At 45.1% G+C, this 14596-nt stretch overlaps 1 long non-coding RNA gene across 2 annotated transcripts in view; it reads right to left on the bottom strand.

Annotated features, from left to right (window-relative positions):
* Window positions 1-4840: 4840 nt before the first annotated feature.
* The window catches only part of LOC143473612 (uncharacterized), an 11438-nt gene continuing 1682 nt past the window's right edge, over window positions 4841-14596 (bottom strand). The window contains exons 2-6 of one of the 2 annotated variants that reach the window (XR_013120582.1): window positions 13629-13743; window positions 10286-13400; window positions 8922-9341; window positions 6245-6639; window positions 4841-5207 (exon numbers count right to left, since the gene is read on the bottom strand). This is a non-coding gene — a long non-coding RNA (uncharacterized LOC143473612). Of the gene's footprint in view, window positions 5208-6244; window positions 6640-8921; window positions 9342-10285; window positions 13401-13628; window positions 13945-14596 lie in introns of those variants that run through there. The other variant, XR_013120581.1, reaches the window with a different exon arrangement.

Here is a 14596-nt window from a genome sequence, read left to right as displayed (position 1 = left end):
AAAACACACAGCAGCACAGCACACCGGCTCCTTGGCAGGGCTTCAGAAGGCCCAGAAGAATGTGAAACATTTCTCATCCAGCGTACCCAGTTGTCTCCATCTCAGAGCTGATGAGTTCTGCCTCCTGTGTACCAGTTAATACAACTCTCTCCCTCCCTCTCTCTGCCTGTCTCTCTCTCCCTCTCTCTGCCTGTCTCTCTCTCCCTCTCTCTGCCTGTCTCTCTCTCTCTCTGCCTGTCTCTCTATCCCTCTCTCTGCCTGTCTCTCTCTCTCTCTCTGCCTGTCTCTCTATCCCTCTCTCTGCCTGTCTCTCTCTCCCTCTCTCTGCCTATCCTCTAACTTCTAACAATGTCTCTTTCTCTCTAATTCTCTCTCGGTTTAATCTTGGTCCATCTGCTGAGTAAGAGAGACTGTACAAGTGTTTGAACCAAAACCTAACAAGGCACTTATAATTAGGTAGGTCGGCAAAAATCGCTAATTTTATTCCTTCCGGTGTAATTAGGTGATTGAGATTGCAGAATGACCTACCTGAGCGCATCACATGCACCGTCAACCCAAGGCTGGTGTCAAAGCATGTGCCGAATCGCCAGCCAGATTGTGTCCCAGAGACAGGTTGGAGTGTGGTGTGTGTGTGTGTGTGTGTGTGTGTGTGTGTGTGTGTGTGAGTCGCGTCCTCTCCCAACAGACGGAGGATCGTATCATCACCTTTACTGCCGCCGCCACTCTCAGATGCTGTTGGCACGCTGCCCTGGACTGGAGTGTCCAGGAACACGGTTCTGCTGGACACTGCGCTGGACTGGAGTGTCCAGGAACACGGTTCTGCTGGACGCTGCGCTGGACTGGAGTGTCCAGGAACACGGTTCTGCTGGACGCTGCGCTGGACTGGAGTGTCCAGGAACACGGTTCTGCTGGATGCTGCGCTGGACTGGAGTGTCCAGGAACACGGTTCTGCTGGACGCTGCGCTGGACTGGAGTGTCCAGGAACACGGTTCTGCTGGATGCTGCGCTGGACTGGAGTGTCCAGGAACACGGTTCTGCTGGACGCTGCGCTGGACTGGAGTGTCCAGGAAGTAGGAATGCTAAGAGCACAGCTTAGGCAGGTCACATCCTTTTTGCTTTTCCCTGCTCATATGGATTTGCAGGATTCAGCCCAGACCAATTCAGCCAGGCTGACCCTGCCAGCTGGACGGTGGGCAGGAGAGGTCGTCCCAACTTTGACCTCACCTTTAGTACCGCTTCATCTGAATGAAAACCTATGAGCACGTGTAAACCTCACAACATATTCTTTGTCTGTCCTTGTTGTTGGCCAAACACCTTCAGATGACAGAGGCAGAACCGGCAGAACACATGCACACAAACACCTTCAGGGGCCCAAACACCTTCAGATGAGGGAGGCAGAACCAGCAGAACCAGCAGAACACATGCACACACGGGTCTACATCTGCAGTGAGCGCAGTAACTCGTCTCAACTCCTCTCTCTGGCTCTCTGCTCTGTGTATTGCAGTCAGAGAAGATAATCCCTAAGCTCCCTAAGTGTCATGCTGTTCCATATTCCTCTTTCTATTGTGTGTGTGGGTTTTTTTCCGTGTTTTTGTTTGAGACAGTGTGAAAGCGACTCGTGCTTGTGCTGGATATCCGACGCCCTGTGCAAATGCACGGAAGAAGAAAATGCACATACACACGTACGCAGGCGCTCAAACACACACTCACGCTTTACGTATCACTATGTAAATTGCCTTTTGTGTAGAGAAGGATGGCAGCAAAGAAGAAAGACATCGAAAAGTGTGTTTGCAATCGACAAGAAGCTTATTTCAGATGGGCCAGTAGAGGAGAGTCATTGAGGAGACAGAGCAAATTGAGGTTGGGTGCCATTTGATTCGACGCTGATTATCTGATGATTTGAATTCGAGATAGAGTCCTGAGGGGGGCGATTTTACTTGGGAGGAGAAGATGGGGAGGGGTTGTGTTTGTTATGTCCAATGAAAAAAAATGTCTTGCTGAAATGCCAGCAGATCTGTAATTGTCCCAGGCCACCTCTGTACCCCGGATACCTCGGGTTTGTGGTCGCTTCTGTGACTGAGGTCGTAATGGCTAGCATTTGGGGACTGATGTGACACACCAGTCCCACACAAGTCCCACACCAGTCCCACACCAGTCCCACACCAGTCCCACACAAGTCCCACACCAGTCCCACACCAGTCCCACACAAGTCCCACACCAGTCCCACACCAGTCCCACACAAGTCCCACACCAGTCCCACACCAGTCCCACACCAGTCCCACACCAGTCCCACACAAGTCCCACACCAGTCCCACACCAGTCCCACACCAGTCCCACACAAGTCCCACACCAGTCCCACACAAGTCCCACACCAGTCCCACACCAGTCCCACACAAGTCCCACACAAGTCCCACACCAGTCCCACACCAGTCCCACACAAGTCCCACACCAGTCCCACACCAGTCCCACACAAGTCCCACACCAGTCCCACACCAGTCCCACACAAGTCCCACACCAGTCCCACACCAGTCCCACACAAGTCCCACACCAGTCCCACACCAGTCCCACACAAGTCCCACACCAGTCCCACACCAGTCCCACACAAGTCCCACACCAGTCCCACACCAGTCCCTGGTCCAGACGTTGATTTCCAACCCTGCTCCTGCGTGCCGGAGGGGCCCCAGGGTCTCAGTGGCCCCAGCGACCCCTCTACACAGGGGAACGAGGAACAGAACTCACGCTGGCTTCCCTCCGCACTCAAACATAGAGCTGCAGCTCTCTTCATCGTGATGGTGAGAGGAAGTCTGAGCCTTCAGGCCAGGGACTGGTAACACTGAGGGACACCATCGGTCACCATATTGCCTCTGACTTTTAAATCTATAAATCTGCTGCGGTTGGGGAGGATTCTGCACTCTTAGAGATCATTAAGCTCTTTTTCCATCTCTGTCTGTCTCTCTCTCTCTCCGTCAGTCCCTCTGTGTCCCGTCTCTCTCTGTCTCTCCTGTGACTCGTACGCACTGCTGCCAGGTGGCTCAAGGGTCTGCTCAACTGGATGCTGAGAATCTTGGCCACAAAGTGCAAATGTGGCTTTTTGGATGTTCCTGTCTACCATGACTCTGGCTGCAGACCCTCCGCAGGTGTTTATGGGCCTGTGGCGCTGTGGTTTCCACCACGTGGCCCCACCCTTCCGAGGGCTCGGCTCCACCCGCTGGCGCTGCTCACGAGGCTGCTGGCTCTTCCACCACAGACCGGTGCTACAGCCAATCAAATGTGCCAGACAACCAGACCTGGGATGAACGGTTGAGGTAGATCGCTGTGGTCAGTCTGATGAGCGTATTTTTCAAGATGATCATTTAAAGTTTTAGCTGAATATAGATGAAAGAGAAATTAAGCAACGGAACTAACGTACAGGAGGAATCGTGTGATCTTTGCTCCGATCCATAAATCCACCACTTGAAAGCAAGCATGTGGCCAGAGAAAGACAGTTCTCTTTTTAATTACACAACAGAACAAGCAGTCCATAAAGATGTCAAGACATTGTTAAATATTCATGGAGACAAATCGAGTAATGAATTACTGGTTAAATGAGTAATGGCCAGCTAATGTGATTAAAATAGGCAAGAGGTGCCCTTTAACAGATCAATCTAGCTTTGAGTGTTACACCACCATACATCTTATTCAGATGTGGAGAGGTGATTTAAACTGTGTTCTTTGCAGCGAAATTGCCCGTCGAGAGCAAGGGAAGGCATGGGATTGAGGATAAAACTGACATTATGCTTAATGTGTTTGTCCTCTTTTGTAAGATGGAAAACACATGCAGCATGTATTATTGATATATGGCCTTTGCATGGATGTGACAGTCTGACCAACGGATGAAATATTCATTTGTCAGACGTCAATAATTCTTGCATATGGACCTCTCAGCATTGAGGTACTTCATAGAATTTTAACGTATTTATCCCTCGGTTTTTACGCTCCTTTAAACGGACTCATGTACAGTGAATGTTTTGGCCGCTTTAACAGGGGTTCTCTTCATGTGGGAATGTGGAATCCCTACCGTGTCTGATCGCTCTGCACCTATTGCACGCACGCCCTCTAATGGTCAATTTGGGAACCACAGCAAATGCATCATCACTTTAAATACTAAATAATATACACTTGACAGCGATAACTTGGAGGACATAATTATGAATTAACACGGTTTATTGTCACCACAGACAGCTTCACTGCAATTATGAATATGACTCTGAAACACAGGAGGACTAAGAATGTGCTTTGTGTATGTGTTTGTGTGCGTGTGCATGTAAGAGCATGAGCAAATGTCTGTGATTTTGTGTGTGTGTGTGTGTGTGTGTGTGTGTACGTGTGTGTGTGTGTGTGTGTGTGTGTGTGTGTGTGTGTGTATGTTTGTGTGTGTTTTGTCAGGGTGTGTGTGTGTATGATGCTCTGATGCCCTATGTTGAAGCTTGTGATTTAACGTCTGTGTATGTGTGTGTGTGTGTGTGTGTGTGTGTGTGTGTGTGTGTGTGTGTGTGTGTGTGTGTGTGTGTGTGTGTGTGAGGCCCTATGCTGAAGCGTGCTGTCTAGTTTTGACTCTCTCAACTCCCCCACAGTTTCATTCATCTGGGCAGCTGAGCCATGGCTCAGATACTCCACAACCCCCATCCCTCTCTCCCTCTCTCCCTTTCTCCCACTCTCCCTCTCTCCATCTCCCTCTCCCTGTCTCTCCCACTCTCCCTCCCTTTCTCTCTGTCCCCTTTTCTTGCTCTGTCTCTTTCTTTCTCTCTCTCTCTTTCTCTCTCTCTCTCTCTCTCTCTCTCTCTCTCTCTTCTCTCTCTCTCTCTCTCTCTCTCTCTCTCTCTCTCTCTCTTTCTCACTGATAGACAGCAGCTGCTCTCCCTCTGTACTCTTACCCTGAGCCTTTGATGTTTTCTCTGTCCTACACTGATTGTTACCAACTAAACAACAAATCAGCCCTAATAAATGATAAAACAAAAAACAAAGAAATAAAAAATCAAAGTAAATGCATTTACATGCTTATCATACAACAAAAAAATAAGAGACTTGTTTAAAACCATGAGAGAAAAGAACCTCAGTGCGTTTGGTCACTATGGGGTGTCCGTCTGATTGACTGTCTGGGCAAAGTTCCCATCATCCTCTTTGTGTCCAGCAGCTTTTGAAATCCTCCCAGTCTGGGAATGGAACGCCTGTGGTAGAGAATGATAAATTAGAAGTACACCAGTTCCCCCAAAAATCAGTCGTCTCATACATATCCTCATATGACAAGGGAGTCAGAGACGGAATAAAGAGAAACATTGTTGATTCATCACATACACACACACACACACACACACACACACACACACACACACACACACACACACACACACACACAAATTAAAGCACAATAAAGCCTGATGGGTTTTTTCTTCTGTCTAAAGTGATTATACACCACACCGTGTCTCAAACACTTGAGTTATATATTTCATTTCTTTCAGGGGACTTTAACTCATGAGTGACTTCACATGCATTTCTGTAATAAACAATTACAAGAATAATAAGCAAATAATTACATTTAGATTTATTTTCCATTTTACTGAAAAAAGAAACAATTACACATAATTGGTGACTGATTTACATTGGATAGTATTTTTTTTCCTGAAAGTAAAACAGGAATGTTGATTAAATTTGATCTAGAGAGAAAGTGCATAAAGTGTAAATGAAGCATAGTTTTGGTCCATTTGCTGGGAAGCAATAATAATGCAATAATAAAGTTATAATAATGCATCATAAATGTATCAGCGAGCTAGGGATAAATAATAATAACAACTATAATATTATTACTATTATTATAGATATTATTGACAACAGCAACAAAAACAACTACATTAATAATAATAATAATAATAATAATAATAATAATAATAATAATAATAATAATAATAATAATAATAAATAATAATAGTAATAATAATAATTGAGAATTCATTTTTTAAATGAATGATTAGGTTCCAGGTAGCTATATCTAACATATATTTTAATATAAAAAAGAAGCAATGAAGTTTAATTGAGCTTTAAAAATATATATATTAATTCATTATTCCTATTAAATATTTAGCAGTAGAGAAATGTCTCAGCTACTCTTCAGTCCTCAAGGTGGTCTCCCTTAGCAACCCTGGATTGATATCTGAATACAGCATTAGGGTCACTATAAATCTTAAATGAAACACAGCTGACTACACACCTCCAGGAAAAGTTGTTATTGTACTAGCAGCGTTGGTAATGTTCCCACATACACATCTGTGTCTGTGCTATTATTTTAAGTCGTTCTGCTGTTGCTTTGTTCAGAACTTCCATAGCGGTTCTTTTGGTCCTTTGATTGGTTCTTTGATTGGTTCTTTTATTGAACCCTTGATTGGTTCTTTGATTGGTTCTTTGATTGGTTCTTTACGTGAGAGTGAGAGCACTCAGAGTAAAGTAGTGGGTTTAGAGATCTCCCTCCTGCAGAGGTGTCGCCCCGGCGAACGCTGGCTCAGGTAGGATCATTCCTCGATCCTCTCCAACACAGATGCCAGCTCATCCCTGGACCCTGTACCTCCTGGTGACAAGGTCAGTTGTGAACTGACCTCTGCTGAGACCCTGAAAGAGAGGAAGAGACAGAAAGAGGAGGAGAGAAAGACAGAAAGGCAGAGAGAGAGAGAGAGAGAGAGAGAGAGAGAATGACTAATGTTTGCCCTCTAGATACAGTCAGTTCTAATCAAAATATCTCAACTCCCCTAATGCCGTATTATCCATAAACGCTGTCTAAAGGGCAAAGTGTAATACCTCCACCAAGTAGTAGTAGTTAAGATATTTAAACATTATCATGAAATTAATCAAACACCCCTTAGATAAAACAAATTATTTTATGCCAAGAGAATTTGACAGCTAATTGTAAGGAGATCTTGCATATGTCTGCCTCTAAATGATTACTAAGGAATAATGCACTGAGTGTCATGCCCAGCAAACAACAGAGCCCAACACAGCACAGCACGTACAGACTACTGAATAATCAGGATTTAGCAGCAGCATCAGTACTGATCAGCACTGCTAATACAGGACAGTCACCAGCATAGCACCTGCAGTACAGACACTGCAGTTAGCACAGCATACTGAACAGTCCAACCAGGACAACACTCAGGAGCTCTGGGTCACAGTTTATCCTCACTGTTTGCCCCTGCTCAAAATTTGCCCCCGCTCACTGTTTGCCCCTGCTCACTGTTTGCCCCTGCTCACGGTGCTTGGCTGAGCTGCCGCCTGGCTCTCTCAACCTTTAACATACGCATCAGCCACAGGAAAGGTTATATTTAGATCGATCTCTCAGTTTGTCCTCTTTAGCCGCATGATGGATACAGCTCCCCGGCTAGAGGCTGCTGTGGTATGGAAGAGCTAACAAGCTAACCAGCAGCACACAGGCGGGGGCGCCGTGGCGGGCCGTGAGTTATCAGCGGCTGGATAAAGGTTACTGTAATATAACTTATTCCCAGCCAAAGCTCATCTTTTTGTGCACGTGTGCATGTTTTATGTTTGCTTCCTCTTACTTAATCTAAAGAGAAAGTTCACGCATGCCTGTGTGTGTAAGTGAGTGTGTTTGTGTGTGTGTGTGTGTGTGTGTGTGTGTGCATGCAGAAGTCAGTTTTTTAATAATTCAATCACACTGTGATTGTAACCACATCATGAATGTTATTGATAATCTATTATTAGCCCTTCATTGCCTTGATATTGCACCTGTCATGGCTGCTGCGTGCCTGTCAACTCCAGGTTCATGATGACTTTATAACACAGGCGTAATGAAGGCAGCGGTGGCCCCAGGGAAGACCTCTGAACCAAATCAATACTTGACCTGTGACTATTCTTTATCGTTACCAGTTTCACTCAACCTTCACCAAAGTGAGACAGCATTGGTAGAACACTCAAACAAACAAACAAACAAACAAACAAACAGACTAACTAAATAAGTAAATACAAACCCAGACACCTACAACGCGTTCATGTCTAAAGTCCTCACACACAGGAGAGCCCAGCACAGGGGACCAGTAGCCTGGTGGGTGTTGGTTCCCAGGTGCCCATTAGCAAGGACCTTTGGGGACGCAGTAAATCTCCTGAGATGCCTTTGGTGTGGCCTAGAGCAAACGGGTCATTAGAACTGACACTAATGCACCGGCCTGATTAGCGAGCACATGTCGCCCTGGCCATCGGAGCTGGCTGTGTGACACCTCACTGCATTATGGGTAAATGATGAGGAAAAAGATGTGACCTTTTGGAACATAACAGATACTGACAAACATGAGAAGAGAAAAGAAGGGAGGAGAGGGGAGGAGAGGAGAGGGGAGGAGAGGAGAAGGGAGGAGTGGATGTGTTGACTTCACATTGTTTTTTGCCTTTACTCAAGTGACATCTGAATTTCTGAACAGATGTCTGAACAGAATTGAAATAATAGGTTTTATCCAACAAAACAAATAGCACCTGTAACAACACATTACTATTATTATTATTATTATTATTATTATTATTATTATTATTATTATTATTATTATTATTATCATTATTATTATTAGTTGTAGTAGTAGTAGTAGTAGTAGTAGTGTTAATTATTATTAAGATGATGTTGTTTAAAACAGGCCTGCTGTGAGGTGACTGCCTGAACTAGATTTGTGTGTGTGTGTGTGTGTGTGTGTGTGTGTGTGTGTGTGTGTGTGTGTGTGTGTGTGTGTCTGTGTGTCTGTGTGTCTGTGTGTGTGTGTGTGTGTGTGTGTGTGTGTGTGTGTGTGTGTGTGTGTGTGGGTGTGCACTCTGTGCATGGATGTTTGTGTTTGTCGGTCAGGAAAACACTCTTGGACAGGTGATGTGGGTGAATATTCCATTAGGCTGATACTGAATACCTTGCTCAGCATGTCCCGAACTGAGGCCTGTCAAGCCAGGGGCTGGAGTGATGGACCAGCCCCACCACGGAGCATGCAGCCTTGGCTTTCTCCCATGCTCCACTGCTGGAGATGCACCACTGGGGACCAGCAGCCAACACAATGCAGTCCAGATGTGCTTGCAGCATTTCCTACATCTTGGTTATAGCAGCTCCTGATCCCAGATCAGGCCTTGAAATGCACATATTCACCCCCATCTTTTAGCCCCGCCACAGAGAAGCCCTCACTAGCTGCCCTGGGGTTTCCTTCATCCAATTGGCCTGCATGAGTGCTCGGTCTGGGCCCGATGGTGCGGCCCACGATACGGAAGCCGGTAGCCGAGCCTTCCTGCTCTCCGTCTGCAGAGGAACGCAGGTCCTGTTGAAGTTTCTTCCCATCCTACTGTGTGATGTGAAAGGCAACAGCTGGTGTTAGAGGATCAGGGAGACCAACAAGGCAGGTATCAACAACATCCTACATCACGCTGTACCGTAAGGACTGTTAAATACCATACGGCAATATAAAATACAATTGAACTATACTTTAAGCACTGTCTCAGCACTGTGTGAGCTAATATGCATGCAGTAAAAAAAAAAAAAACTAACTAAAGAAATGGGCAATATATATATATATATATATATATATATATATATATATATATATATATATATATAGATAGATAGATAGATAGATAGATAGATAGATAGATAGATAGATAGATAGATAGATAGAGTTTATTTATTTGTTTGTTTTGTTTTACTTTGTTTTACTTATCTTATTAAAGGAAATAAACAAGTTTCTTTTTAGGCTAAGTGTGAAATATTAATCAGTATTTTGTTGGCGTGGGACTACAATGGCAGATTGACCCAGTGAGAGGCGTGTTGGGCTGGGAGTGGGGGGTCTCCATGAGAGACAGACCACGCCTCCTTGGCAGATGTAATCCTCAGAGTGATTTAGCCACTAAGGCAACACACTTCTCCTTTCATTAGAGTGTCTCCCCTTAGCACCAATTACAAACGCATAGCGACTTAATAACAACTTCACTAATTCACACTGAGTTGGGAACATGACACTGATTTAATTATTTACAGAAGAATGCAAGAAGGGTACTTGTATAAAAATAATAAACAGGGACATTTCACACAGATGCACTGAAAAAGCGATTATGATATTTGTCAACATAAAAAAAACAAGTACATTTAATTAGTCCTGGACAACAGAGCTGAAAGGGCTTCTTTAGAGAATCTTGTATTTTAGGCCCCATGGTAATCGGGTTAGGGTATTACTACTCAGACCTCTGACCATTTGCACATTAGTGTTGAACTACACTCTTTCAGGTACTTAACTAGTTACCCCCTTTCTTCTCGTTGCTGTGGTGTCTTCCTGCAGGGGTAGATTTGACAGACGGACGATGGAGGCGCTCGTGAAGGTTAGGTGAATGTTCTTCTGACAGACTAATCAAGGTGTTGTGGACAGTGCCAGGTGTCCGAGGTTCATCATGCCAATGTCTCCTGTCAGCATGTAGCCTCATGACGAGCTCATGGTATGTGACACAGACTCAACGCACACACTAAAGCCACTAGGGCAGGGTTCTTCATCATCATTATCATCATCAGCAACAACACAGCTGAGCTGAAATGCCAAAGCTCTGCAGGAAAGAGGTTTCACTGTTGCAGGACATTCAGCTCAGACTCAAGGTGATGGATTCAGATGAGTAGTGATTGTGAACATTTTAATTGGGCTTAAACAGCTATGATGAGACTTTCTAGGACAAGATAAGACTTTTTAGGATGAGAAAGGACTTTCTGTAGACATGTGTCTAGCCCCTCCAAAACCAAGAACGTGAAAATTGAAGCTTTAGGCCTAGATCAGTGCTTCACAATATGACCTGCAGGTGACGATAAGTGAAGAGAAGTGAAGAGAATGATTTATTGGTGATTTATTGTGCAGATGAAGAGCTGTGGAAGAGAAGAGCTGTGGTTGAGAAGAGCTGTGGAAGAGAAGAGATGTGGAAGAGAAGAGCTGTGGAAGAGAATAGATGTGGACGAGAAAAGCTGTGGAAGAGAAGAGCTGTGGTTGAGAAGAGCTGTGGTTGAGAAGAGCTGTGGACATGAAGAGCTGTGGAAGAGAAGAGCTGTTGTTGAGAAGAGCTGTGGAAGAGAAGAGCTGTGAACATGAAGAGCTGTGGAAGAGAAGAGATGTGGACGAGAACAGCTGTGGAAGAGAAGAGATATGAACATGAAGAGCTGTGGAAGAGAAGAGATGTGGACGAGAAGAGCTGTGGAAGAGAAGAGCTGTGGAAGTGAAGAGCTGTGAACATGAAGAGCTGTGGAAGAGAAGATCTGTGGTTGAGAAGAGATGTGGAAGAGAAGAGATGTGGACATGAAGAGCTGTGGACATGAAGAGCTGTGGAAGAGAAGAGCTGTGGACGAGAAGAGCAACATACACCACATGGTTATAGCAATATACTCCACATGATTGTAGGAGTATATGATCATAGGAGTATGTGATACATAATCATAGCAGTATACACCTCATGATTACAGCAGTCTTCCATTAAGTTCCATAAAGTCTCATGGATGTGGAAGAGAATAGATGTGGACATGAAGAGCTGTGGAAGAGAAGAGCTGTGGAAGAGAAGAGCTGTGGATGAGAAGAGCTGTGGACGAGAACAGCTGTGGAAGAGAAGAGATATGAACATGAAGAGCTGTGGAAGAGAAGAGATATGGACAAGAAGAGCTGTGGAAGAGAAGAGCTGTGGAAGAGAAGAGCTGTGAACATGAAGAGCTGTGGAAGAGAAGAGCTGTGGTTGAGAAGAGATGTGGAAGAGAAGAGATGTGGACATGAAGAGCTGTGGAAGAGAAGAGCTGTGGACGAGAAGAGCAACATACACCACATGGTTATAGCAATATACTCCACATGATTGTAGGAGTATATGATCATAGGAGTATGCGATACATAATCATAGCAGTATACACCTCATGATTACAGCAGTCTTCCATTAAGTTCCATAAAGTCTCATGGAAGACAAAGCTCCAGACTATTCTCCGTCCTGGCTCCAAGATGGTGGAACAATCTTCCATTACCTGCAAGGACTGCAGAGTCTATTGCTATCTTCAAGCGTAGACTGAAGACTCACCTATTTGTTGAGTTCTTACCAGAGCACTAACTCAGCTGATACCACTTGCTGTTGTTCTTAAATTGTATGTCTGTCTATGGTTATTTGTGCTTCTTGGCAAAAGTCTAACTTGCAGAACACTAGGTAATGACATTGACTCCTGTAGTTTAGTAGTAGTCTGACTCAATGGTATCTTGAATTCTGGCCTATCCGTACTATTTCCTAGGATGAATTCTGTGATCAGATGCAAAGCACTTTGTAAGTCGTTCTGGATAAGAGCGTCTGCTAAATGCCGTAAATGTAAATGTAAATGTATACACCACATGATTATAGCAATAGACGATCATAGTAAATGATATATAATCTTAGGAGAATGGAGTATACACCACATGATTATAGCAGTAGACGATCATAGTAAATGATATATAATCTAAGGAGGATGGAGTATACACTACATGAGGATAGAAGGATAGGGTCATAACAGGAGTCATTACGTGCTCATATGAGTGTATACGGCAGGTAGTTTCAAAGTTTGCATATCTCAACACTGCAGGAGCAGTCATACAAAAAATGTATAAAATATTAAATATACGCAAAAGGATAAGCAGTCATATTACCATGTGTTCCCTTGGCCGGACTAGCGTCGGAGCACATGGATTGGGAATTGGGCTTGGGACAGTTCGCACCCCGGCGGGGGAACCGTGGTGATCTGGCTGGGTTGGTAATGATGTCAGATGCCTCTCCTCACAACAACAGGTGTCTTGGCAGACCTGATCTCCACTTCCACGCTGGGCCCATGACATCAGCAGCCAACACTAGTTAATTATAGACCAGTAGAGCTGGAACTCTGAAACGCAGAAAACTTTCTCCAGGTCAGGACTGGCTGGTGCTCAAGACCCAGATCATTTGAAAAAATGTTACATGCTGTTCAACATTAAGAAATGTTATAATACTAGTTTTACTGCTCTGACCACTCCTACTACTACTGTTATGGCAATGATAACACAAACTGAGCTGAAACAGAAAAACAAACAGAAACATTAAGCTTAACAGATGTCAGAGTAATCTAAGCCTACTAAATTCACACCCATACACAGAGCATGACATATTCTATTAGAGGACTATGGCGGCATCCTTTCTGAGTATTGATGTTAAGAAAACCCAACAGCGAAAGACCGTGTACTGCGGCTCAAGCCTGAGTTGCGTTGCAGCCGGGGATTCTGGGAGATCTTGGCAGGACCAGGGCCCTGGCTCGGCTCGGCCGTCACGGATCCTCTCTCTTCCAGCTTGGCTGTCTCATCATCGCTCGGAGGCTGCTGGTTCCGGTTTGGTGCCTTTCCCTGCTGGTGATGGGATGTAAACAAAAAGACGTGAGATCAGCCAACACGGTAACACCCAGACAGCCATATTCTAGAAGTGCATATGCATACACTCGTAGTAAGTGTTTCCAAATGTCATTCAGCAATGCACAAGGTCCTGGTGATGAAAAGTAATGTGTCAGGATTCAGGGTGACAGGGTATACGTAAACAGGTTAGCTTAACGAAATGCTTTTCTTCATACCTAAACTTACCTCACACTACAGAGAGAAGCCGGGAGGTCTGTGTGGCCTCTTCAATTAGCAGCAGTACTTCCTCTCAACCCCATCCAGACAGAATGAACGCGTTGTCCTTGGTCAGCCCTCTGTGCTGGAGTTGGGAGAGGTGAGAGTCATCAAACTCGTGGGCCAGCCACTGCAGCGGGTTACAGCAGGGCCGCCATTACGCCAGGCCTCTCTGCTTTTACTGTGCAGAGCCGTCATGCCGGCAGACTCAGCCCCTCGATATGCGGACGGGCCGGGAAGGAGGTATGAGCGGACAGCACTGGAGACCCAACCGCCATGTCCACAGCAGGAGACCAGGGGGGTTGATATGAGCCAAAGGTGGAGGTTGAACTGATGGAGCTATCTGTGTGTGTGTGTGTGAGTGTGTGTGTCACACACACACATACACACTCATTGAGGCTCTTTTTCCTGTCATGATTCCTGTGAGAGCATTAGTTCATCTGTTTTATTTACACCAAACAAAAACAAAATTCAGTTACTGAACTATTGGTTTGTTTCTGTTTGATAACTTGGTAAACTTGTAAACTTGAAATGAAAATGTGCATGTGCACAGGCATATGTGTGTGTGTGTGTGTGTGTGTGTGTGTGTGTGTGGTGTGTGTGTGTGCGCGCGCGTGTGTGTGTGTGTGTGTGAATTTAGACACAGCAGTTGGATGACCATATGGATCTGTTGGTGGTGCCAGGAGATCGTGCCGTTTGGAAACCTGATCAGCATCTCCCTGGTGACAGCTGGGGTCTTTACACCATCAGAACATTTGTAGACTTCTAATTTGTCATAACCACCTCCTGTGGCAACGAAATATGCTGCAGGATGAGGTAAGATTGCCCTAATAAAAATCTACACAGAGTGAGGGAGTGAGAGAGTGAGGGAGTGAGAGAGTGAGGGAGTGAGGGAGTGAGGGAGTGAGGGAGTGAGGGAGTGAGGGAGTGAGGGAGTG

The sequence above is a fragment of the Brachyhypopomus gauderio genome, chromosome 13 (genome assembly GCF_052324685.1).
Source record: "Brachyhypopomus gauderio isolate BG-103 chromosome 13, BGAUD_0.2, whole genome shotgun sequence".
In the NCBI taxonomy this organism is placed as follows: Eukaryota; Metazoa; Chordata; class Actinopteri; order Gymnotiformes; family Hypopomidae; genus Brachyhypopomus; species Brachyhypopomus gauderio.
Note: the sequence above shows the minus strand (reverse complement) of the source record. Positions and strands in the feature narration are given on the sequence as shown.